This window comes from Thermobia domestica, chromosome 15, assembly GCF_964235325.1.
Source record: "Thermobia domestica chromosome 15, izTheDome1.hap1.1, whole genome shotgun sequence".
Taxonomy (NCBI): Eukaryota; Metazoa; Arthropoda; class Insecta; order Zygentoma; family Lepismatidae; genus Thermobia; species Thermobia domestica.
The window spans coordinates 171244528-171271052 of NC_137468.1; the positions used below are offsets into that span (position 1 = coordinate 171244528).

At 36.0% G+C, this 26525-nt stretch overlaps 1 long non-coding RNA gene across 1 annotated transcript; it reads right to left on the reverse strand.

Moving 5' to 3' along the window:
- Positions 1–1472: 1472 nt before the first annotated feature.
- On the reverse strand, positions 1473–26371 carry LOC145671717 (uncharacterized). Its single transcript, XR_014128527.1, has 5 exons — positions 26268–26371; positions 14219–14336; positions 9294–9452; positions 5632–5677; positions 1473–1564 (listed from the first exon to the last, which is right to left on the reverse strand). It is a non-coding gene; the product is annotated as an uncharacterized LOC145671717 (long non-coding RNA).
- Positions 26372–26525: the final 154 nt, after the last annotated feature.

A 26525-nucleotide genomic window follows, 5' to 3' on the forward strand; every position in this document is an offset into this window, starting at 1 on the left:
CCTGCGAAATTTGCATTTTCGCGCTTAATACCTTTCTGCTTTCTGGGGGCGATTTGTTTGTAGATTTTTTGGCAGGTGATACTCTGTCGTCGACATTTTTACTTTTGATATACAGTTACATAATTGATATCTGCAAAATAAACGTTTTAACATAATACAAGATGCGCACAAAACACTGGTCGATTTTTTTTTAGTTATATGGTCATCAATAATGAAGAGATGGAAGTAAAATACACGCTATTTGCAAATATATATTCGTTTCATCATATATCTACTTTATTCGAGAGATATGCTTTTTTTTTTTTTTTTTTTAACTTGTTATTGTAAATTTTGAAATACGTTGTGCTTCCTAACTTTCGGATCTCCTCTACAGCCTTGTTCACGGAAGATAAAAACAGGAGGTAAAACAATAAAAAAAAATAATACAAAATAAAAAAGAACGAACTCACCGGGATAGAGCAGTGCAAAGAACACTTTGTCTTGGCTGCCAGTTACACGTCAAATGGTGGTGCAGTGGTGCAGCAAATTGTGGAATGGGGGCTTAATTTGTATATTTTCTTGTTAGCGTAGAGAAGGTTCCCAGCAAATATTTTTGTTTTGATGACAACGTTGTATGTATTATCTGTCATAATGAAAAATGCATATCTTTCGCGGGATAATATCTCTTGTCCTTGAAGCAATGGTTGATATGAAAAAATCCGTTCAGTTAATCATTTAATTGACATTAACACTTTTAAAGCTATAGACCTTGCTAAAATAGCAAAATATATTATATTTGCAAACGCAGTTTACGCAACATACGACAGAAATAGTGTTAACACAAGCAAGGAAAGCAGAGAAACTGTTACATATTAGGTTTCACACAATAGGAATATAAAAATCACTTGAATGTTTAATGTTGATTACAGAAATACACCGTGTAAATATTTGACATACTGGATATCATTCGGACTCACTAATCACCTGGTCAATATTTTAGTCTTCATCAAATCCACTTTTTTTTCGATGGAATAATTATAAAATGTGGTATTACAGTCTTAGATCTACTTTCATCGTGTTAGATTTTTCCTTACTTTTTGCTAAGATAATAACATAAGGTCTTACGTATGATTCTAGATCTCCAAATACTTTACTATTTTCACGTAAATTAAGTTGGGATCTAGAATAAGTTTTTTGTTCTAATCGTTTCTCTCAATTTCCACATGTCCAAGACGCCTATGCATTTGATATTGTGTCATGGAATAAAGAAAGAGTCCCGTGGGGCTTGTTCGCCTAAGTCTTGCAAAGGCTAAGGTCGCCTATGCATAGCTCCAATTAAACTTGGTGAGTGTATATATTTTTTCATGTATTATCCATTTTTGTAGGTCTTATACTTGTAAATACGCAGTGTTTTGTAACTCGCTGAATTATTTATGTTAATTCCGTATTTGAGCCAAAAACCGAAACAAATGGTTTTAGTAAATTCTTTCCTTTTAACGTTCAAACAAGAAGGCAAGAAACTTTAAAAAGGTACTCACTTTATCTTTTTTATACTTAGGAAGGCCCAAAGGGTGGCCACAGGGACCTGAAATAAATGCAAGAAACAGATCTGTAGAATAAAAAATTATGCTTAGCATCTTAAAAGTATAACAATATACGTACAGTAGCAGATCTATACCGAGAAGAATTCCCATCTAATACTATTCTTTGTTCTATGAACTATACCTTTAAGCTTCATATTTATCTTCTACTGTATTTCGTTTCCTGCAAACTGCAGGGCAGTACCATCAAATGTATCAAAGAGCTCCAGAGAAGGATAGTTAATAAGCTAAATTCCTTGTCATGAAGCACCGACCAAGCAGCGATTGGAAGTCACAGTACGTCGTAAGTTCCATTCCTTTTGCTGCTTTTGTAGACCTGAAACATTCTAATTGCTTTTGTTTAAGTTGATTCCCAATTATTTCGTCGTATTGAGTGAACGTAACATCACAAAACCATCCCCATCCACCCATTTACTGACTGCACCCACTGCTCCTTCAATGGCGACACTCGGCCCAAAAAGTGCAAAACTTTTTCAGGCCAGCTATCCTGAGTGAGGTGTTTTCCTTATTTACACCAAGAAAAATGCTGGAATGGTAACTAACATAAAGGTTCCCAACCACTGGCTTCCTTCTCTACTTTCCTGGGTAGAACGCCGAGAGATATCATTCTCATACGTGGCGAGCTTCTTAGGATATAGGTGCCAGTAAAGCCCAGAAATAAAATTCCTAATACTAATCCCACTGCTCCTTGCTTTCTATTGTTTGATGCGAACTGGTAAACCAGTGCCACTAACCTTTGAGTTGAAGAGTAGTTACATTGTCTAATGCGATGAATGTATAATAATAATAATAATAATAATAATAATAATAATAATAATAATAATAATAATAATAATAATAATAATAATAATAATAATAATAATAATAACATCTGTATCTTCGTTATTAAACTTCACTGAAAACATGTCTTAGCACATGAGGATATATTGTGGTTTTACGTTTCTTTACACTAAACTGATAGTTTTTATTTGTCAATAGTTGCTGCAAAATACATAATGATTAACTAAAATATAAAATAACTAAAATATAAAATAACTAAAATATAAAATAACTAAATTAAAGATCTTATCAAGTATTCGAATCCAACTGTTTCGATGTTTGCTGACATCTTTATCAATGACTTCTATTCTCTGTTAAACTCGTGGATTCTTGCCTTTCTATGAACGCCCTCTGAGGAAAAGAAGTAAATTAATCATCATTTCTCAAACTGTTATGAACTTGACTTGTTACCAATTTATCACAGTCATTGATAAAGATGTGAGCGAATATTGAAAGTGTTTGATAGAAGTTTTAATTCCCGAGGTATGATTTGGGATGCACGAGAAAAGAAATTATTGGTAAAGTAACTTTCCACACGTAAGAACGTGTGGAAGACTAGTTATTGCAGTAGTTTTCTTTTACAGAGATTTCTTAAAATAATTTAATCAATTTTGAGTTTACTTTCAATTGCGTGTAGAATTACTCAGATGTTATAAATATACTGGAAACAAGCTTTTATCCTAGTGGAAAGGACATTTATCTCATTTATGTATCCACAATAAAAGTGAAATCGAGGTTATCTGTTACATCAAAACGAGAAAATGGCTGAACCGTTTGAAATGAATTTTTGAACATATGGGTTGTTGTTATGTCACGTCAATTAAAATATGTATACTAAGGAAAAATATATAAGAAGAAATATTCTTATTTTTGGGAGTGGAAAGAAAATTCGAAATTACAGCCTAGAGGATTATATAAAAATTTTAAGATTAACATTTGGTCTAAATACATTGAACGGTAGAGTCTGTAGGCGACTGAATATATTTGTATCGGAAGGAATAAACGAAAAGACATTCAAAAATCGCTTTGGCATGAAACGCGTAAATCTATTGAAACCTCAAATTCCATTCTTTCATGATCACCATACTTTCTCCCTCCTATCGTCGCTCGAAACTAAAAACAGAACACACTTTTTGCGAATATTAACTTACATTCTACTACGTTATTTATTTATTTTTTTTTTATGTTGTTAGTTAAGATACAAACATTTTATATGACTAATATTACTATTGATTACAAACTTGAAAGATATTCCTTTATCGAAGAGAAACAGGCTCAAGTAGGTAACACTTAACTGCCCGGGTGTTAGTCAATCAATCAACGACCAATCTGGATCAAATTTTTAACATAGATGAGGTTCAGACCTGAGATGTATTTTATCATTTTACTTTGACGGTAAAACTAAGGGGAGGGGGATATATATATATATATATATATATATATATATATATATATATATATGTATGTAAATCTTGAACTACCGGACCGATCTTGATCAAATTTACAACCTAGATGAAGTTTAAACCTGAGATGGTGTTTGCCATATCACTTTAACGGTGTAACTTAAAGGTGAGGGAGGGGAGAGACATTTGAAAATGATCGAAAATGACCGATATTAGTTTCCGGGGTCGCGAAGATAAACAGTGGCACTTCTGATGCCGTTTAAATCGAAATTCAGCCCCGCAACTTGCGGGAGGGGAAGTAGTAATTATATAAAAATGATCGAAATGAAAAATGTCAGTGTCTCGTTCATAGTTTTCGGGTTTGCTGAGATGAACAATGATATGTCAGATACTGTGCCCCGCAACATGGGGAGGGAAAGGGGATATATAAAAATCATCGAAAATGAGCGATATCAAAGAGCGCTTTAGCAATAATAAAAAATGACTGACTAACGGAACATATTACTATATTTTCTTAATTTAACCCAGCGAAGCGGGTACTTGATGCTAGTTTTAAATATGCATAAAGCCCAATAAAATAAGCAGCTGACAATGTTCTAGTTATAATTAGATGCGTTTTAATAAACTTTATGCACGCCCATATGAAAGGTTACGGTTACATCTATGTAGGAACGTAGGTATGTTCTCTCCTTGCAATTTTCTTTTAGGTACATAGTAATATTTAAGCAGTGTTCTCCATTCTGTAAAATATTCTTCAATAATTTAATTCATTACCCTTTTGTATAAAAATTTTAATCATAATGATAAATAAATAAATATGATATATTTTATTTAAAGAGCAATAGACCTTCTGTAATGTCTCTATTTACTTAATTTTTTTAAGGAATAGAGTGCAACATATCGAAAATTTTAGTTTTACTTTATGGGGGATCAGTCACTAACTGAACAACAAACCAACATGGCGCCAGTGGGCTAAGCAAGGGAAAACTGATGAAAAGACTTCATGATTTTCCAAAATAACCTATCCTTTATACGTATTAAAATACCTTCGAACTGTTCTTATTGAAAGAGTTTCGACAACCCAGGAATAATTATTTTTAAAAAATGGAATAAATGTAAAATAATTAGGTAGATATTTTTGTTACAAGATAAGAATATTTCAGAAAATAGTTCATTATAGTCATAAATACAAGTAAGTGGTATATTTCATATAAAATCTCAGTTTGGGTATCTATGCTACGAGGCGCATCCAGAAAGTAAGTTTCCTACGCGTCCCATAGCTAGGAAACGGTATGTTGCGCGAAACGATTGCGTGTACGTGAGAGAGTAAGGTCCTAGCATGGCACATGAACTAGCGGAACTTCCCTAGTGCTCTCAGTAGCGTCGTGGCAGTGGTTGAAGATGGACGTTCCTATTCCAGCTCCCATTGCGTGTGAAGTGCGAGCAGTGATAAATTTTTTGAATGCACAGGACATAGCACCGATTGAAATCCATCGTCAGCTGTATCGTTGCAAACATGTCAATGCTGACCTTGTGCGCCTTGCTTTGTGCTCTAGGGTCAGTTGCTTCAATACAAAACTTCTTGATCAACAGGCACTCCGTGACAGTGGTGTGCAATAAGGAGCGGAAAATCTGTAGGAACTGCTTGCTCATGCCGTTACGCCCATGGACCTGGCACTGCTAACCGTTTCCTAGCTATGGAACGCGTGGGAAACTTACTTTCTGGATGCGCCTCGTATTTTGTTTTGAGATGATTGTACATAAGGACACAATGTTGTGAGATAGAACCATAAAAATATTTTTTCTATGTTCATGTAATTTCTACTTACCAGGAGAGGTGTCAGCCCACTCAGTGATGAGACCAGTTCTTGTATGCTGCAAACGAAATGAAAGAAATAATTAATAACCAGGATTTAAGATCACTTGAAGTCTAATCCCAATAATTTAAAAATGTTACATAAACATTTATTTTATTAATTAAAGTTGAATTTGTAGGGACGGACATTGTCATTGTATAAGATTCCTAGTAGTTATGCATAGCATAGTTTGGAAATCCAGAGAAACTAAGAGTCTAAAAAGAAATTCAATCAACTACTGTTAATTTCAATTTTTGATACACCATTTCACGATTTAGTAATTGCTTTCTGACTCCAGGTATAATTGCGAAGATCAGTTATAAAATTCAATACTTAAAAAAAAAAAAATCTCGTATAGGCTAAAATTCTTGGAAATCCATCTACGATGCAAAGCAGCTACGTGCACAACAAACCAAGCTTTTCCTTGTTCATCTTATCCACTACTCATTCTCCATAAAGGTAACAAATTGGAGATCAATGCCTGTAAACTGTATTCCTGGTTGCTTATAATTATTATTAATCAGTGCCACTTTGGATTGGACTCTTCCAAACATCCATCATCTTGGAAAAGTGCCAAGATGGGAAAAAGATAGAAAAGCAGTTTAACAGGTATATGGACCCAAAATGTGAGCCAAACAATCATCTATGCTCAAATATCTAAAACTATGATAGCCATCCAATAATCACGATTGGAAACTGTAAGTTATGTGAAAACTACCATTTTCATTCCCAACAACCCTGGTAACGAGTAAAAGTGAAATTGCCCAAAGCCCTTTGCAATTTGCTTTAAGCGGGAGCGGGAGCGCTACACGTTTAACTGAAGTACACTAATATGCGAATTCTTGCTCTTTAGCCAAAAGGGGCGCTTCGATAACAAAATTATGTCGTTTACTGTTATTTATTTTCAGAAATTGGTCAATTAACAAACAGTAGACGCTACTATTTAAAAAGTGCATCGATGTAAGATTTTATATAATCAGGGAGGCGTAAGTTCTTATTACGTGCTTCCACGTTTTTGTATCCGCTACGTATCTTACTCATTAGTGGCCCTATTTCTTTCATACAACAGTGAAATACAAGAATTTATTTTCCATAAGTAGAAGCTTTGCTTTGTTATAATTAAATACAAACTAATTATTTGCTGAGCAAAACTATATATTTTCGTTAAAATTCAACACGTGTTACAGTTTCGCCAACTACTCTTTGGCTTCAGCCAGTCATCAGTTCAGGATTAAGCCAAAGACTAGTTGGTGAAACTATAACACGTGTTGAATTTGAATGAAAATATATAGTTTTGCTCAGCAAATAATTAGTTAGTAAAGAATTTATTATGATAAAAGAAAACATTTACTTTAGTGTTATATTTGTACGTCTGTTTGATGTGAATCTTGCGATAAATTTTAATTGCATAGCCTTTATTTTTTTTTCAGTGCTATTTTCATAGAATAATGTTAAATACATTTTAATAGTAAATTCTAACATGACAAAGCTCTATAATATTGATTAATGCATGGATATATAAAATTTTGCTTATAGCATGCTTTAGTTTTAACAACAGTGGAAAGTATACACATACATATTAACTTATCATTACATATGTTTGTACCGTTGGTCGATACGATTTGTTGAAGAGTGAACAGAGAGGATAGCTAAGAATCACAGAACTTTAGATATGTATTTGTGATTATTCTAATTCAGAGTAGAATACTTATTCTAGATTATTCTATTTTAAACCTGTATCTAACAATTCCCTTATCCCTATTACAAAAGCTGAGCCCCCCAATGTTTTGTTCACATCAGCTTTTATGTTAATCGATACGAAAGTATGTAATAACATTCTCAATATCAGTAATAAAAAACATTGGAGTACGCAGGAAGGAAGGAAGGGGGGAGGGGGGTCAAGCACTCAATCTTATACCCTTTCAGAATACACATGATATTTTTATATATAAACTTTAATATAGTATTTTTTAATTTTTTTTCATAAATTCTTGCTCAAGGTGGGTTAAATCCTCGAATTCCCCCTTTCGTACTCCTCTGATAAGAAGAGATATCTCGAAGGAGTTGTTTGAAATATACGTGATTCCCAAAGATGGATAGGTTTCTAAGCTTTACGAAAGCCTATGAAGATTTTTTTTTTTTTTTTCATGAGGAAACTGTCTGTCATAATTTCACATATGTATAGTACTGTCCACAAAATGTTGATCACCACCCTTGCTTTAGAACAGGGCTGTGCCGTGGGAGGGAGGGGGGCGAGCGGGGCGACGGCCCCGGGCGTCGAAGTAAGGGGGGCGAAAAAATCGGGAGAAAAAGGGGCAAAAGAAAGGAAAAATTACTAGGAATATATGTATGGGGGCGCCGTAGTATACTCTCGCCTCGGGCGCTGATTTCCCACCGCACGGCCCTGCTTTAGGAGGCCATATTGTGGCAATCGCTCTTAGGAAATTCTAATACTGCAGCTGTAAATAAAGATCTCAATTGATTAAGGAAAATCCATTGTTGTTTGATTTGATTCCAGTTGTAGCTAAGAATGCAGGGCTTTGAAAGAGGTGAATAACCATCTTTTTTATTTTTTTTTCAAAAGACATGAATTATACCAACGTACAATAAAATATGGGTGCCAATTATAAATTTCAACGAGATGGAGCACCTTCATATTATTATCGAAGTTCACAGCATACATTTTTCTTATAACGTCCGATTTGATTGATTGAAGTAGCTTAATTGTCTAGTCACCCCGTCTCCGTTTAAACGCCATAACATTATTCGCTTTCGGGAAAGAAAAAAGTCACTGTTCCTCCCCTTCCTGCAACTTTGGGTGATGAACTGTATCAACGGATCACGCGATATTACAAGTAGGTGAGCAGTTACTAGCAAAACTATGGAAAGAAGACACTGGTGGGTATATTTCTAACTGATACGTTAATGGTATAGCTATTCAGAAATTATTTAAGGAAGGTTGAAGCTCAAAAATCATGATCATTTCAAGTGTTTGTATACATATTTTAATACACATGTATAGTTGAATGCTTACTTTTGTAAAATATCCTGCTCACGGCGGGATTAATACCCAGAAACCTCTTACTTACGCCATTGCATAGTATTAAACATTTATAGAAGATAGATGAGGTTGTGTAGATTTCCATTCATTAACCACGTCTATGCGTTTCAAAGATGTAGCTATGGGGAGTGACAAATGTCCTTGTGCACAACCGCACATCCTCATAATGATTGTCATTATTAGAAAATGATTTGATTATTTTCTTCTATTCAATTTTAATGCATTCTAAATTTTTATTACTTTTATTTCTTCAATTTATTGAAATATTTTTTTAAATATTAAAATCCAACAAAATAAGTATTCACAAGAGAATATTGTATGAAAGGGTGGGTGCACACCCATATGAAAAGTTTTGCTTTAATTATTTTTATGCACACCCATATGAAAAGTTCTGCTTTAATTTCCTTTGTCCACGTCCACAAGAAAATTTCTGCCTGCCCCTATGATGTGTACATTACATAAATACGGAACTATTGGTGCTTATATTAGGTAATGGCATTTGAATTGCCCTATACTAATAATTATTATACCTATCGTATGAGTAAGTAAATAAATTCAATGAGAATCTCCTTACCTCAAAGTGCACCTCTTGTCGACAAGATGGTCGTGCGACACGAGCGTTACGTTTTGTGTGAAAATTTATTTTCGTCGTATACAACAAAAGCATATGAATGACAGCCATTTTCGTCGTCGCGGCTGTTCATGTCGTCTAGGTCTTTCTTCTTTTTGAGTTCTAAAAGAAGAGTAATTATAAAAAGTATTAATAACATGTTCCCTGATGCAGTATTACCTGAGAAGGTACTACAAAAGAAGAATTAAGAATGAATGTTGGGTATAGTGCTGGGCTATGTGTTACCTAATTGATGACTAACTCTACCTTCCTTTGTTGACAAAATTCCCGTAGAAGATGGAAAGTTACTTCCATTCATTTATTTTATTCTATATTCCCACAATGCAATAGCCTATTGCGCGCATACTGAACAGACGACTGGAAAGTAAGATAGATGATATGTTGGAGGAAGATCAATTTGGATTCCAGAAAGAAAAAGGCACCAGAGATACTATTGGGAGAAACATTGTGGTTTTACTTCATCTACTGGCAAAAAGCTTTCTACTGGTCAATTGAAACAAACTTCTAAAAACACTTAAAGAAATCGGGGTCAACTGGAGAAACCGACAACTCATTCGCAACGTATACATAGGATAACGAGTCAAGTTGCGCTTGAATAAAGGAGAAACCAACAGTGTGGAGACTCGAAGAGGAGTCAGACAAGGATGTAGTATGTCACTGCAATTATTCGATATTTACAGTACGTGTTTAATGAAGGAACCATTAAGGAGAATTGGAGACTTCCAGATTGGAGAGCAGATCATTAAGTCAGGTATGCAGAAGATACGGTTATTATAGCTAGAACCAAAGAAGGACTACAGGCAATGATTGACAAAATAGTTGATATTAGGAAACTATATGGAATGGAAATAAACATCGAAAAATCGAAAGTCATGACAATATCCCGTAGAAACGCACCCTTGCGGGTCAGAGTACAACAAAGAGAACTTAAGAGGTCGATAATATCAAGTATCTAGGAAGTATTTTGACGAAAGACACTTCTTGCACCAAAGAGATCAAATCAGGAATTGCCATAGCCAAAGAAGCTTTCAAGAAAAGGTCACTCTTAACTAGCAGGCTTAATACTGGACTAAGGCAGAAATTAGTCGAGTGATATGTGTGGAGTATTGGATTATATAGTACAGAGACTTTCACATTACGGAAGAGAAGAATATTTAGAGAACTTCGAAATGTGATAATGGAGGAAGATGGAGAAGATAAAATGGACAGAGAGAGTAACAAACGAAGATGTTTAAAAACGGATAGGAGAGAAGAGGACGCTTTTAGCCAGCCAGCACCCTTCGTAGGAAGGCCAATTGGATTTGGACACATCTTGCGAAAAAATATATTCTTCATACTGCCATAGAAGGAAAGAAGGAAGGAAATTGAGGTGTAGGAAGAAAAAGTAAACAAGTAATTGATGATTTGAAAAATATAAGAAATATTAGATGTTAAAAGAGGAAGCTGAAGATCGAGAACGTGGAAGAAATATTTCGAGGTCTAAACCTAAAATTAAAAAGAAAGAAAGAAAGAAAAAACAAAAAGAAAGAAAGAAAAACTCATTAATTCCAGACCTTCCAAAAGACAGAATATTTAATAATAATAATAATAATAATAATAATAATAATAATAATAATAATAATAATAATAATAATAATAATAACAACTGGCAAATAGCAACATTGCACTAGTCTGTGTTTGGCTGTTGTGCATAGTATTTTGAAGGGTGTTATGTATAATTAGCATAAAAACGAAACCGTCATTTTCTTTAAAAGCCAAGACATGCAAGAGACAAACATTATTCAAGAGAAAAGGAGATCAATCTTCTTGTGCCCATTAGTGATTAATGGCGGCTCGTGAGGGGAGTCGCACTGGTAAAAATTATAGTTTTATCGGTTGAAATTGAGGGAAGAATACTTAACTAGAGTACTAATTATTATATACAGCCGCCATTGCTGATGACAATGGCAAGCGCATTACCATTTTATAGTGGCAAAATTAGATCTATTATAGTTACTGCTGCTAAGAAAAGTTGGTTTAGATTGTAACTCTACTACGTGTTATTAATTTGTTAATAGATAAAATATATAATAGGAAAAACACGGTTATAAATAACAGCCACGAATAGATTTCTATCAAAAAAAAAAAAAAGCTAAACAAAAAGTGCACTTCATGTAGGCCCGTATTTACGCACCGAACACAGAGACCTGGCCCTAGGGCAGGAAATTTTCAGAGGTGACATGTTAAAAATCGAAATTGAAATATGAGATTCGAGAAAATTAGAAGGTCCACGAAAGAAATGTCTTTAAAATTGCTTTTATCTTGTATCCTAGAGTATCATTTTTCGTGAATACCATACTTCAATCTTGATTTATTTTTAATATGACACCCTTCCCCCGAAAATGTGTTGCATTAGAGAGATACGCTTGTCTTTTGTCAGTTTTTTTTAAATTTTATTTTTTGCTTGTACATAACTGAATATGAACAAATAAAGGGAAAAGACGAACATTTTCTTGGGTTCAGGAGCGTAAAATACCTAATTATATGCCTAATTAGGTATTCTCTTCTTCATATGTAGAAGATTGTATAATCACTTACCATAACATCTGTAAAACACCGATATAACAATAAAAGTTTAAGAATGAGACTTTTTTATTAAAGATAAAGTTTATTATAGAGTTTCGGTAAATCTAATCTCTTTATGCACGTTTTTTTTTATTTTTTTTTTACGTATTCTATGCTCATATTCTTTTTGTATTATGCAGTGTTATAAGCGGAAAAAAAGCAGAGGTGGTATGTTTTATTATGATTTTGACTCAACATACCTGTTATTTAAATATTGTCTTGATCACTGAAAAACCAGAGATGGTATGTCCTCATTACTGAAAAACCAGAGGCGGTATGGCATACCACCGCATACCGTCTCACTTCGACCACTGGTATTATGTCTTATTTTGTAATTTGTTTTTTACTTACGTATTTTTTTAATTTTTAACTTTTTATGCTTTTTAATTGAACATACTAATGGTTCTCATGTGTCTTGCACATTGGTCTTCTGTAACCATTCTGTATGACAAACAATGCCGTGCCGTGGAAAATCAGCGCCCGGGGCGAGAGCATACAACGGCGCCCCCGTACATATGAGTGAGGTCGACAGACCACCCGAGAAGCGCTATCATGGTTGGCGCGAAGCGTAAGAAAATTTTCAAAAATAAATCCTGCTTTTCCTTGATTTTAAGCACTTTTTATTACTTTTTCCTTGCATTTTACATATGTGCATATGCATTTTCCTAACATGAGTAATATTATAGGACTACTTCCTAAAGCAGGAAGAGGATTTAAGTACACACTAGTAATATTCAAAGTTTTTTTTTCTTTTCTCTTTTCTTTTCCTCTTTCCTCTCGAGTTTTTCGCTCCCTCGGCCTCGGGGCCGTTGCCCCGATCGCTCCCTCCACGGCACGGCACTGATGACAAGAAAAGTAATAATAAAGTAAATTAAGTTCAATAATTCCATATCATTCTACCAGATCCTAGTTAAAATTTTCCAAAAAGTGTAGGCTTGAATATCCATTAATCCAAAACAGACCCACAACTAGGGTTTATGTCACCTGGGGCAAATGTAAAATTTGGCGGTCCCTATTTATACTTGTACATCACACCATAGTTCAGTTTCGATTATTTTTAATATGCATATTGCCCTTTTAGGAGCCTCTCCAACCACGCGCCCGAAGGACGTAGCCCGCTTGTTTTTCCTTCATCATACACAAAACAGTGAAAGGGTGTTCCTTCCTTCCACTCTCTCTCGCTATATATACACAGAGTGCTTCAAAACCACCGGCAACGTTTGGGAAGTGATTTCTGACACCAAGATAAGACAAAGTTTAGACCTACCGGTACCTGCGTGCAGAACTCTGTCATTTTGGAGTTATGGGCTGCCGAAAACATGAAAAAATGAACTTTAAATGTCCATAGCTCTAAAACTATGGGACCTACCGTAGTCGGATCAAGACTTCACTTAGGAACTAGTATGTGCCTTATCTAAATATCCACGTTTCAAAATCTTGTGATACTTCCGCAACAATTTTCATAGAGGTAGTTGGTGAGTACTTCAAATTATATGCGTATAGCCAAACTCCCTCTATAAAAATTGTTGTGGAAATACCACAGGGTTCTGAAACATGGATATTTGGATAGGACACATGCTAGTTCCTAAGTGAAGTCTTGACCCGACTACGGTAGGTACCATAGTGGAAATCCGTTTTGGTTATCTACAGGGCGAAAGAACCAGTCAACGTTAGATTTCGTCGCAAGGATTTGGGGGCTCTAGCCATCATCGGTTTTTGCATATGATGTCATGGGTTATGTAGTAATCAGCTGTTTTGCTCGCGTGTGAGTAGTCGGCTCAATGGCAGTGCGAAAAGATCAGATACAAAATTAACCCTACTAGATACGCCCGCTACTAATTTCTTTCTGCTATTATAGTCATTTGTAACCTAAATAAAAGCAACCATGCATTTATTTCATTTCAGTTTCGTGGACTACTGTATCTAGATTAGAATATTCATTTTCCTGCTTATTTTCCTATCTCTGGACACTACGACTCCTTCCTCCATTCCAGTTGACGGTTATTTTCAAAATTTTCAAATAGCTGATGTCACATCTAATGTTAGTGCCTTTGTCACAAGTAAAAGGATCCTGTCTACTGATCACTTGAGATTTCAAGGTTTTCTCTAAGTTTATTGATATCTATGGTTTAGAAGCCTAAAATGATGGAAGCTCTAGACTAGCCCTGGATTCAACAGACAGCTGATAAATTATATGGGCTTAGGGTTAAATATTCAACTATATTTTCAATTCATTATGGTAAATACGTTTTATACGTGCTTACTTGGAAATATCTGTTTTCGATGTCTGAACAACATGTTCAGACTTGACATCTAAGATCTTAATGTCTGTTGTCGGTGTATTATTAGGTTCTTTCTTTTCCCCTGTCACATCTTCAGCTTCTGAAATATAAAAGGGATTATTTTATTACTTTCATAAAGCATGTATGGACTATTTTCGACAAAATTTCAAGTAAAAAATATCTTAACTAGGATTGATTGTGAATATTATTCTTGTCTTAGTCATTTTTCTTGGTTTGTCTTTTTCTGCCTCATATATGGTGACAGTATAAAATACGTGAATATGAAGAATAGGGAAATGTACTGTATAAGTGAAAATGATAGTAATGTTCCAATCTAAATTTTAAGTTATAGCCGATACTAAATGGAACATGCAAATTAAAAAAATTGGATAAATATAGGCTTGGCGAACTAAAATTTGTTTGTGAGCGAGCTCTCAAGGAAGTTCCAAGTAATATGAAAAGTATTACCCAGTTCATTAACTTTACAGATAGGTTCACTGGTATAAATTCAACTGTAATCGTACCAGGGGCGGATTGGCCAGGGCCTGTCAAATAAATATTAATGAAAACAATGAAAAAAGAAAGAGAGAAAAGTTAAAACGGAAGAAAGCTAAATAATTCGATAGATTACTGGTTATTATGCTGGCAACACACACCCTTCCTCCATCCTTCCATCAGTAAGTTAACTTTGTCAATAGGGCCCTTTTGTTACTGAATTTGTGGCCAGGTCCATCTTTCACTGTTTTTTTATTATTGGAAACTGTGATTTAGTTTGTGCCTTTGGGTCTTTCTTTCAGTATATTGGACAGTTGTTGCCCTTCCTTCATTACATTGCAGTTGGGGCCCTGAGCCCTTTTTTCATTCTTGGGCAGTTAAGGCCCTTTATCAATATGTTGGACAGTCTTTCATTATATTGGACAGTTGGGACCCTTCTTTCATTACATTGTGTAGTTGGGGCCCTGGGACTTTTTATTATGTTGGGCAGTTTGGTTCCTGGGCCCTTTTTCATTATGTTGGGCAGTTGTGGTCCTCTCATCGTTGAAAACTGGGGTTTGATTTATAGCTGTGCCCATATTTAACCACAGGCTGATAGGTCCTTTATGGGTGTTAACACATTTTGTAAGTCTATATTTGATAATTTAAAAACGGAAAAACAGCGCATTTTTAAAAATGTATTTACTTTTGCTTAGTCCAAATGTCAAGTTTATTTAGAACAGAAAATATGCTTCGTTTTTGGAATTATCCACTGGAACTTATGCTACAGTGTTGACATAAAAAAAAGTTTCGCCAACATAAATACCAAAATTTTATCTAGCTCTGGAATAAAAGTGTTCTACTACAATCATGTGCATAGGCGATAATGCCAATGAAGTACGAGATTGAAAATAATGGTGTGGGTAATTACTACAGTAGATCCAAAATAACGTGATTGCAATCAGAGGACAGAGCACGACGTTTTACAGTAGGGCCTGTTCAAAATAGACGAAACTCTGCAGTGAGCAATGCCTCTTCCTTAGCTTCCAAGTTTCTATTTTTAGGTCTGCTGTATGAGGTTGATTCAGGTTTGGTCACAGAGGTGTTTTGATCACGGTAAAAACATCCAAGGCACATCAGCAGCATTTGTAGATGAATTTTACGGAATTTAGAAAGCTAATATTACAGCCTATGTACTAACACGAGATGGATGTTACGGATGTTTTATATGTATTCTTAGCCATTGTTTATAAAGCTTCGCAGTCATGTGGAAATACGTCGTTGTCTTGAAATAATATATGTACTGGCTGTAGGAAGTAAAGTGGTGAGATAATTGATGAATCCTACAATCCGGATCGTTTAAAAGCAGACAGCTGTAATATAGTTTTTTGTATCCTGGTACTTGAAATAAACATTAATTTTTGGCACCCAGATTTGGAATCTGTATGACTATGGTTATGTTTGTTAAATGCTGTGAATCTGCTTCCACGCATGATATCCGGACCTGTTCGACTAGTGCTAATCGTAATGGAAGTCCGAAATACAAATTGTATAAAAGTTAAGGTTTTCTTAGGGGAACGAATGGTTGTTCCTATAGGAAGTACTAGTGGGTGTTTTTAGGAAAATAATTTTAGCAGCTACAAGGTTAAACGACAGTGGATATCATTTTGTGTTGCAAGCAAATATTGTACTGCTCAACCTGCATGGCATTTGGGAAAATTTGGACTGTCACCCTAAGTAGTCAGTTTGACATAGTATGTAGAGCGAATGTGAAAAACGTGTACAAAGATATAAAACGCCATGAAAATTCCTTGTTCCACGTTCAGGCTGCGGAGGAAGCCATTTGAAAGGGCAGGAAAGAGGATCGCTAATGACTTTTTTTTTAATCAAAAACGTTTATAAATAAACTAATCCGTATTATTGGACAGTTATTGCAGAAGAAAATGGAAGACGTCAAGGAAGCGGGGATTTTCAGCATAACGGTTGATTGTACCCAAGATGTTTCAGTGCTCAATCAGCTGTCTATAATAATTCGCTACGTTATAAACGCTCAAGTATTTAAGAGGCTGATAGCAGTTGTTGTAAACAGTGACACTACGGAATTTGCAATAAAATCAAAAGAGTACTTTCTGCCAACAATGTTTTGATGTTTGATATTGTGGGCTGCTCTTTTAATGGAACTGTTAACTTGAGTGAATTTTATAAAGGAGTTAAAGCATTACTGGAGAAGGATAATCCTGAAATCATTTACACCCACTGTATGGCTCATGTTCTTATGGTTATGAGAAATTCGGCTGAGTAGATGCCTGAAGCTGCAACCTTCTTTGGTGTAGTTCTAACCAGTGCTGTGTTCCTGTCTGAACTCTACAAAACAATGGATGCTTGGAAGAAAAAGATTGTTGCAAGCCATGAGGAACATGATAGACTTCAAAAACTTTTTTTAAAAAGTTGGTGCAACATGATGGTGGAGCAAACACAAGGCATTGAATGCGATAATATACACTAACGAGTTTCGCTACGAAACAGGAAGCCAAGACGAGGACGATTGTCCATCAAGATTTCTCACATTTTTATTGTTCCTCAATGATGTTCTAGAGGACAGGCGCTTTGATGTAAAATCAAACTTTCAAGTTGAGACTTTGCTGAATAAATGGACAGAATTTAATACTGTAATGACGTGCTCTGTGTATAAGAACTGTTTGTAAATACCTGTAATCTCACGGATTTGACTATCTTACGGTCTGGAGACTTGTAGACAATTTGCAGCAGCAGCTTCAGAAGAAAATAGAGGCAAAAAAGATGTCTGTTTAATGCTTTACGAAAGTACAAAACTATTTTGTGAGAAGATAAATCAACAGCTTGCGCAGTCTGGTGTATGGATAAAAATAGAAGAAGACTTTCCGCTCAGAAGAATCTCAAAGAACAAGAAAATGCCAGGAGAACTTAAATGTAAGTGAATATGTTTTATTGAGAATAAAACACTTCAACGAAATTCTGAATACAGCTGCTACATGTGTCAGTGATAGATTTCAGCAGCTAAAAGACTTACTGTCTGAACTTCAGATGCTGGATCCAAAGCACTTTTCGGAAATCAAGAAGAATGGTGTGCCTGCAGGTGCTTTCAGAGTTCTTGCGAAAAAACTAAATATAAAACAGCAGGAAATATGCAAAGAGCTCCAGCAGTTCTGTCGTGTATGACACTCTGTCACAAAACGTTCTGCTTTATGATAATCCTGAAGAGAATGATACTCCTGAATCCGTAGAAGAAGAAGATGATGACCATTATGCATGAGATGGGACATCTTTGGACGGGATTCAGGCAAGAGTGATGATGATGCTGCAAACACCTTGTGTAAAAATTGTTTATCATGTGCAGGAAAAAAATTGTTCCAATTTCTATGTCAGTATAGTTGTTTTAATAATTTATACATTGTATACAAATATGCATTGTCTTTACCATGCATACAAGTGATATGTGAAAGGTGTTTCTCAAAGTTAAAGTTGGTGAAAACAAATCTCAGAGCTAGTTTGTCAACATATTTTGGACACATTTTTACTAATGGGTATGAAAAGAGACATGTTAATTTTAGTCTCCATGGACGAAGTTATTCAGGAACTCTGCAATTCATCATCTGAACTGAAAAGAATCTTAATTTTTTAAAATTATTAGTTGTTTAGTGTTTCAGCACTGTTTTCCATTTTCAGTAAAACTGTCGTGTTCCACAGTCAAAAGCTTGTTATTAGTTATTTCGTGTTTCAGTTTTCAGTAAGCTGTCCTGTTCGTTCCATAGTAAAAAGTTATTGGCTATTATTTGTTTAGTGTTTCATCTACTATATGGCAATACAATAATAATTATAAAATATTCTCTTGAGAATTATGTTTGTGGAAACCCCGTGCTTTGCTGTTTGATTAAAACTTGCTGTGACATCAAATTTCCAATGACGAATGACAAATCATAGTTTGCAAAAACTATCAAGTAACAACGAATTTACAACTGAATAACGCGATGCCTCATCGCAGATGTTCATTGTACGCTATTTTAGAAATTGGTGTTATAGTCTGAGGGCCCTCCTTGGTAACCGCGGCCTAGGCCATAATATACCCAGTCCGCCCCCTGAATCGTACATATGTACATACTATAATTTTGTTCCATCTATAGTCAAAATATTTGATTCCTTTATCTGTAAAGGTATTGCTAATTTATGAAATGAAAACGATTAATAGAATAGGCCTATCTGTAACTTTGAAAACCTCACGTAAAAGAATACTCTATATTTTTGAAACACAGTAATATGCTTTGCAGTATATCAAGTAACCATGCAGTGAGTGGAATAACTATAGATAATATATATAGACACAACAGATACTATTCATTATATCAATTAAATGAAAACACCTAGAGTTGGAAACACGACAGATATCTAGATTGGCAACAGTCAGACGGTGATAGAAAGTTTTCCGTGGCCCTCGATTCATTCCGAGAATTAACAAAAAAATATCATCTACTTCATAAGATTTTGTGTTTTAAAGCAGCGATAATTTTCTTCTTTTTTTGGAATATTTAGAAAGCAATGATTCTGGGCTACCTTATACGACAGAAGTGCGTTGGGGACCATGAACATGTTGCCTTTGCTCAATAGTGAGCCAAACATACATTGGTCACTCAATTGTGAGCCGACGTTGGTCCAATGCATTAGGCAACAAGTTGCCTATGGGTTGGTATCCTGGTCTCAAAAGGTTCTGGAACTTGAAAGACGAATATCGCCACTTTTTGGAAATTAAAGAACAAAACGCGTGGTGGATCCTTTGTGGTTATGGGATCTTTCTTTTATGGCCGATAAAATAAAGGGTCAGATTTGAGTTTGAAACTGGAAGGAAAAGATTATCAGGTAAAAACGTTTCTATGCAAGTTACTTCTCTGAAAGAAATGTAAAAAGCAAAGACTTGACACACTTCCCAGGTGCTAAGTACAAAAGAAGTTAAAAGAAGTATGTTTTATAAAACGCTCGCTTGCTGAGAAGCTTCAGCATTTAAGGACTGAATGTTGAAAGAAAAATGAAATGAAATGAAATTTTTGAGTTTTACGTCCCACGTTTATGCCGGTTAGGCTAAAGAAGACGGTGAAGATGAGAAATGAATGAAGAAAGTGGGAGAACCCAGAGAAAACCCACGCATACGGTGTTTGTCCACCACAAAGTTCACTTGGCGAGGGCTGGGATCGAACCCGAAACCCCAAGCACCAGAAGTGAACGTTCTACCACCGAGCCACCGTTTCCCCGGACTGAAAAAAGAAAATGTTCATACGAGCATGGGTCCTATTTTGAACGATAACTGGTATACGAGTATAAACAGAATTAAAAATCAAATAGAAAAATGTAAACAAAAGCAGTAGCATGTGAAATATGGGAATGTAACGGTACTTATGTAAATAAATACTAGAAGGAATATGTTAGTAATTGTTATTGCATTAATTTGTGGTTTAGTAGTAATTAATACATGATAATTAAGAAATTAATGGTGAAAAATACAAAAGTTTAGTACTGGCAAGAACGATTTTAAGGCGATAAGAAGGTCACAGGAAATTCTAAAAAAAATGTCACTGCCAATATCAATGCACTTCTGAGGACGTAGGGAAACAGTTTTGTGTTGCACTACGATACTCCCGATGAGGTTGACGAATTAACTCAGCAGCATTCTTGATTCGAACTTGCAGTTCATAAGTTGTATTTTCCTTTCCAGGTAAACTTCCTGTTTCATCCACCTCCATAAGCAAATCAAGAGGGGTGAGGTGAAGAGAATTAAGTGACCATGTAACCAGACTAGTGTGACCAATCCAACCATTAGGGTGGGTGGCATTTAGATGTTCAATGGTCAACTGTATGACATGAACCGGTGCTCCATCATGCTGCAAGATGAGGTTCCACCTTGTTTACAAAGGAGTATCGTCTAACTAGGTGGTTCTCAAACTTGTTATTACCGCGACCTACATTAAATATTAAAAAGTACTTTGTGGCCCACCTACTTTTATTCAAATACACATTGTCATTCTACGTAATGGTGGTATTTCAATTTTGTAAATTATAATTCTAATTTTTTCATATAAAGGTAACACAAAGCTAACACTATTCTTAACGTAATGCCCTACCCCGTGACAGATTTTGACTCACCCATTCTCTTTCCATCCTAACACAGCATCTCTACCGACTGTATAACAGGTCAGGGTTCTGAATAACCACTTACACTGTAAAAAATCGTTGTGTTATTTCAACGACATGCCTATGTGTTAATACGATTGTGTTAAAATATAACACAAACAAGAGGTTAGAACAACTTACTCTCCATTTGCAGTTCTGTGTCAAATGCCGGTAGTTGAAATGACACGCAGCCTTTGTGTTAAATTAACACAAGTGTAGAATCTTCGGTGTTGTTTTCTGCGTGATTGCCAAATATGTTGGGCATCTAATTATAAAAGGCTTATGAATTGAAGCTACAGACAAGCACAGTAGAAAGAAATACTTAAGCAAATCCAGGTATACGCAAAATTTCAAAATGCAAACGGCGCGATGTGTTTTCAATTGTTTTACATAATGTTTCTGAAGAAACCCTAACAGCACAAGATGTGCTAGGCATGTGTCATTTAGGTGTTCTAAATTCATCTCCCACATTTGATGCATTTATTGCTTCTTTTTCTAAGCGATTGTGTACTAGAAGCAACAAACGCATCAATTTTATTAGATGGCAACTGTCGCCGATCATTTGAAAGTGAATATGGAAGAACTATAAAATAAAGTAAATAGACAGTCGTCATTTTGTTATAAAATTAGGTCTACATGGCGAGCAGATTTTATCTTATCCCGCACGGTTATCGTCGAATATACGCGGCTCAAAGGAGCAATCTAATTAGCCAAATTCAAAAGATCTTCCTCTACAAGCGACGTTTTCTCCATCGCCTCCGTGGCCAAGTTGGAAGAGCACGCGGCTAATAATTGAAAGGTTGGTGGTTCGTGCCTGCACTGCCAATGGAGTACATTTTTTTTACTTGTTTAAAGTGTTTTTTTTTTAGACTCAGCATAATGTAAACACATTACTCATGTAGGCGATTTAACATATGTTGGGGGAGTAATTTTGTGGTTCATTAACGGTTACGGCATGGCCCAACACCGGTTGTGTGTTAAAGACGTAACACACCCCTTGTGTTAAATGCCAACACCGCGGGGTATGTGTTGAACTAACACCGCATAGTGGTACTCACGCTGTAACCACTGCACTGTGTTAAAATTGAATTGAATTAACACAACCATTTTTTACTGTGTACTCTCCATCTCATTAACAATCGCTTTCAATTTTCATTTCGTGAATGGTACTTATTTTATAACATATGTTTCTGCGTCAAAATAAAATTTTCACAATTAAAAGGAAAAACTTCTCGCGACCTACCAAAGAAACGGCCCGCGACCCAGCAATGGGTCGCGACCCACACTTTGAGAAACACTGGTCTAACTGGTACGTCAAATCATTTTGTTGCAGATGAAGGTACCGTTATGCATTCATGCGTTCATGAAGGATGAGAGAAGTAATAATACTGTAATGTTGCTAACCATGCCACACTATACGTTTATGAAAAATCTGTCTTGGTACCCTGTGAAAAGGGTTACGTTATTGTTTTCCCAAACCCAAAGATATCTATTACGACTATTACTCACACCGGCGAGTGAAAATCGAAAGTGTAAGGCGCTTGTGCTGCATTCTCTAGTAATCAATGACTAAATTGAAGGCGGGAAGCGTAATCAGCATAAGATAGGTGCTGCACGGGTTGATGGTGAAAGGGATACAAATTGTCCGCATGCAGTGCCCACCACACACGGGTACCTGGAATACCCAGACGTGTGGACATTCGTTTGGCATTTGTCGTAGGACTTTTGCACCAGCGCAATTATTTACTTCTGCTCTTCCACACATTGTCTGGTTTGATGTTCGGAATTCACTTTAGCACTTCGACGCTCTCTCAATGCACAAACAATGCGTTACTTGGTGTCCGACATAATGAAAACCGCTTCCTGTATTTTTCAGAACCGCGTTGTCACTTCCAGTACAAAACCCGTACATTAATATAATGTCCGCATACTCCTCGTTCGTGTATATGGGTGTCATTTTACGGTAACTGAGTGTGAAATGCTTCGGAAACAACCCAAATAACAGCAGATGCTATGTGTTCCGGGTATACACTCTCACAACACTGTGACAGATATGCTGCCACCTGTTCCCAAACCTCTGAGCTCGATACGAAACGCTGTCAATAGACAACCTTAACAGGTATGAGCCTCAAAACTAATATTTAGTAATTGTTAGGGAATTTAACGGTTTACCACAACGTAGCTACTACCTACTTCAATGAATATTTACTTTCCAAACATGAAGTGCATTAATTTCTGATCATATATCAATTATCGTTCAAAATCGGACCCTTGTTCATACGAACTTTCTTGCTTAGGATTAGCTATACTACCATTTCCCAAAGAATTGCCACTTCCAGAATGGACACCCTGTATATGTTTCTAAACTTTCTTAGCCTATGATTTTGGACCCATAACTTAGGAACATAATAATTATTAAACAAAGTTATTGGACAATCATGATTTTATGTCCTTAAACTCTAATATAAATTCACCAGTAGAACTATTTGTTCTCTCTCGTCGATAGCAAGAAGCGATTCAGTAGGAAGGACTACATTCTCAAAGAGCAGCATTTCGTTAGGAATTATATATAGCCTATACAACAAATAAATACTAAAATAGGTACCGAAGACGCTCAAGACACAGACTCAGTATTACATGCGGAAGGTGTGTGCGGTAACTGCAGATAATAAGGGAAATGGCAAAAATCAAGGCAAAAACCAAAAAGGACATAAATCAAAATAAAAATGCCTTTTAACAATTTTATTTGCGGTACGAGAGCTTACACTTACCAATTATGGCTTAATAAACAGTGATTTTATGTACATGCAAGTTTGATAGTTTACTTTTTGACAAGAATAGATCAACTATTTTTTTTTGCGCGCGCGTGTGTGTGTGTGTGTGTGTTAAAACATTTTTCTTAATTTGTAATTGAAATTTTTAAAGTATATTTACCCAAATGGATGCATCATTGCAGAAAAAGAAGAAAAGAAAAGGATAAAAGCGAATTATCCGCCTGAGGATGATCGAGAGTGCTAAAACAAGTGCTTTGTCTTCTTGGATTGGAAATCGTGGGGAAGAAAAGAAGGAAGTTTTATACCTGTAAAAGATTTTGGAAGAAACTTCCCTGCTATCAATGCTTTTCTCCGTGGAGAGTATAAGGTAATATTTGATGAAGTCATCCCATCCAACATCGTCATTCGCATTCACATTCAATGTAAACAAAGGTAAACAAACAGTCAAATGTTATTCGTATATATATAAAAAAAGAAAGACGTGATATAATGTTAAATAGAAATTATACCATGTTTAATCTAATCTATCTGATTAATAAAATATTCCTGTCTATTGTGCTGCCAAAATGTCTTGAGCCGTGGCAAAAATGCGAACTAAAGCTCACACCCTCACACACCCACGCGTTGAGCCAATAAGGGTTCAGCTCTTGCTAAGCGAGAGAAAGCGAGTGGATTTCCTTCAGCCGATAGCAGCGCTTGCAACGGAATGCTAGGGATCAAGTCAATGTGGTATATCTTTACAAAGCTCATTTCCAGGACTAAATTTAAAACAGTTGTTATCATGCCTTTTGGACCAAAGTTCAATTAAATGCCACTGTAAGGAAAATTATCCAGAGCATAGCCCTAAGGATTACTTGGCTGCAGGCGTGCCCGTAACTCTGATTAGCTTAGTAAATCTTACACTTTGATCACCCTAAAGCATATTCTATAAAGATAACCAAGAAAGTTCTGTCGCTTTTGTGAAGGTCTGTGTTCTATTGGCCCTCATACCGTGAGTTAAATGCGAATGGAGTTAAGGCGAAGGTCAGTTGTTGGTGTGGGTATATCCAACATACTACCTGGTTGTAGCAGTTCAGTTACACCGTGAACTTGCGTAAGGACAAAGTGAACATGGGACCTCCACAGAGTGTCATAAGGGCGTGTATGCTGTACGAGTTCAAATTGGGTTCAAACGCCCCTGCAGTGGGTCGGAAGATATGAAAGGCCTTTGGTGAGGGTGTCGTGACTACCCGGACAGTGCCGCGATGGTTTAACAAGTTTAAGAACGGTGACGAAAGGGATGAAAAATCGAATACGCACCACGTGCCGGAAGAACAACACATGTAAAAGATGATCTTCAGGCAGCAATTGATGTGAACAGTGGCCAGATATGTGCGGAACTGGGACTACAATTCAGTGTGTGTGGAGAAACCATTCGGCAGCACTTTCATCAACTTGAGAAGCACTACAAGTTGGATCGATGGGTCCCACATTATTTGACTCTGGACCAGAAGGCAACACGAGCAGACACCAGTATTTCTTTGCTGTCTCGTCTGAGGAAGGCGCCATATCTATACAGGATGTTGACATGTGATGAGAAGTGGATCCTGTACGAAGCTGTACGGCGTAGTCATCATTGGTTAGCATCCTATGAACCGGTTCCAAAACAGCCGAAACCAGCACTGCACCAGAAGAAGGTCATCCTGTGTATTTGGTGGACTGCTCACGGCATCGTGTGTCAGGAACTGCTACCAGCTGATCAGAGCATCAATGAAACTGTGTACTGTCAGCCGTTGAGCCACGTTCAAGAAAAATTTAAAACTCTGAAGTCAGCATATCTGAATCTCAAATAAATCTTCCTGTTATAGGACAACGGTAAGCCCCACGTGGCTAGAATGACCCAGGATACCATTCTAAGTTTTGGATGGGAAACCCTATTGAATTCGTCATACTCCCTGGACATTGCACCGTCAAATTATCACATGTTCCATTCCTTGGAAAATCACCTTAGAGGACGCCAGTTCAAATCCTTAGCATAGGTGCAAAATGCAGTTGATACATTCTTCACTTCACGGCCGACCAAATTCTACCGCGATGGAATCCATGGTCTTCCAGAACGTTTGCACACCATCGTCAATGCAGATGGAGACAATTTTTAATCTTCCAGGTACGTCTTAAGTGCCATATATATGTTCGAAGTTGGTGAGTGAAAAAGCGACAGAACTTTGTTGGTTACCTTTACAGTTCATTTGCCTATATGTGTGACGCATGAAACAGACAGCAAAACATGGTGAAAGTAGTCTACTTTCTTCCCACTGATTCAAAAAGGGTTTTTAAAATTGAAAAACACAAGTAAAAAGAAACAAAAGGTTGAGACTAGAGATTTCTAAAGAACTATGTATAGAACTGACTAGTTACAACACCATTTTATAGACATGAATTTCAACAACTAAGTTTTCCCTGAGATAAATCATTCTCACTTTACTTCTACAGCTTAAAACCTAAACTCTTAACGGAGGTATAATTAAATAAAAGATCATTATGATCATAATAGTAATTTGAAACGTGCGAAATAATAATTATCTCTAATTCGGTTAAAATCAATTTACCTTGTAAAACAATTCTAGGTCTGGATCTAGCTCTGCTACCACTACTTTCTCGTAAGTGGTTTCTAAATGGAACCGGGCGAACTTGTCTATTGGATTGCTCAGCTAAAAAGGAACGAAAAGAAGCTTTAGTAAGTAAAAAGAAACAATTAAAAACACACATGTGTGTAATTTAATATGTATAGAAACTATAAAATATGTATGTTTTCATTGAAGTCAATTTACCTTTCGCAAAAGTAGATCCAGACCACGATTTACTCT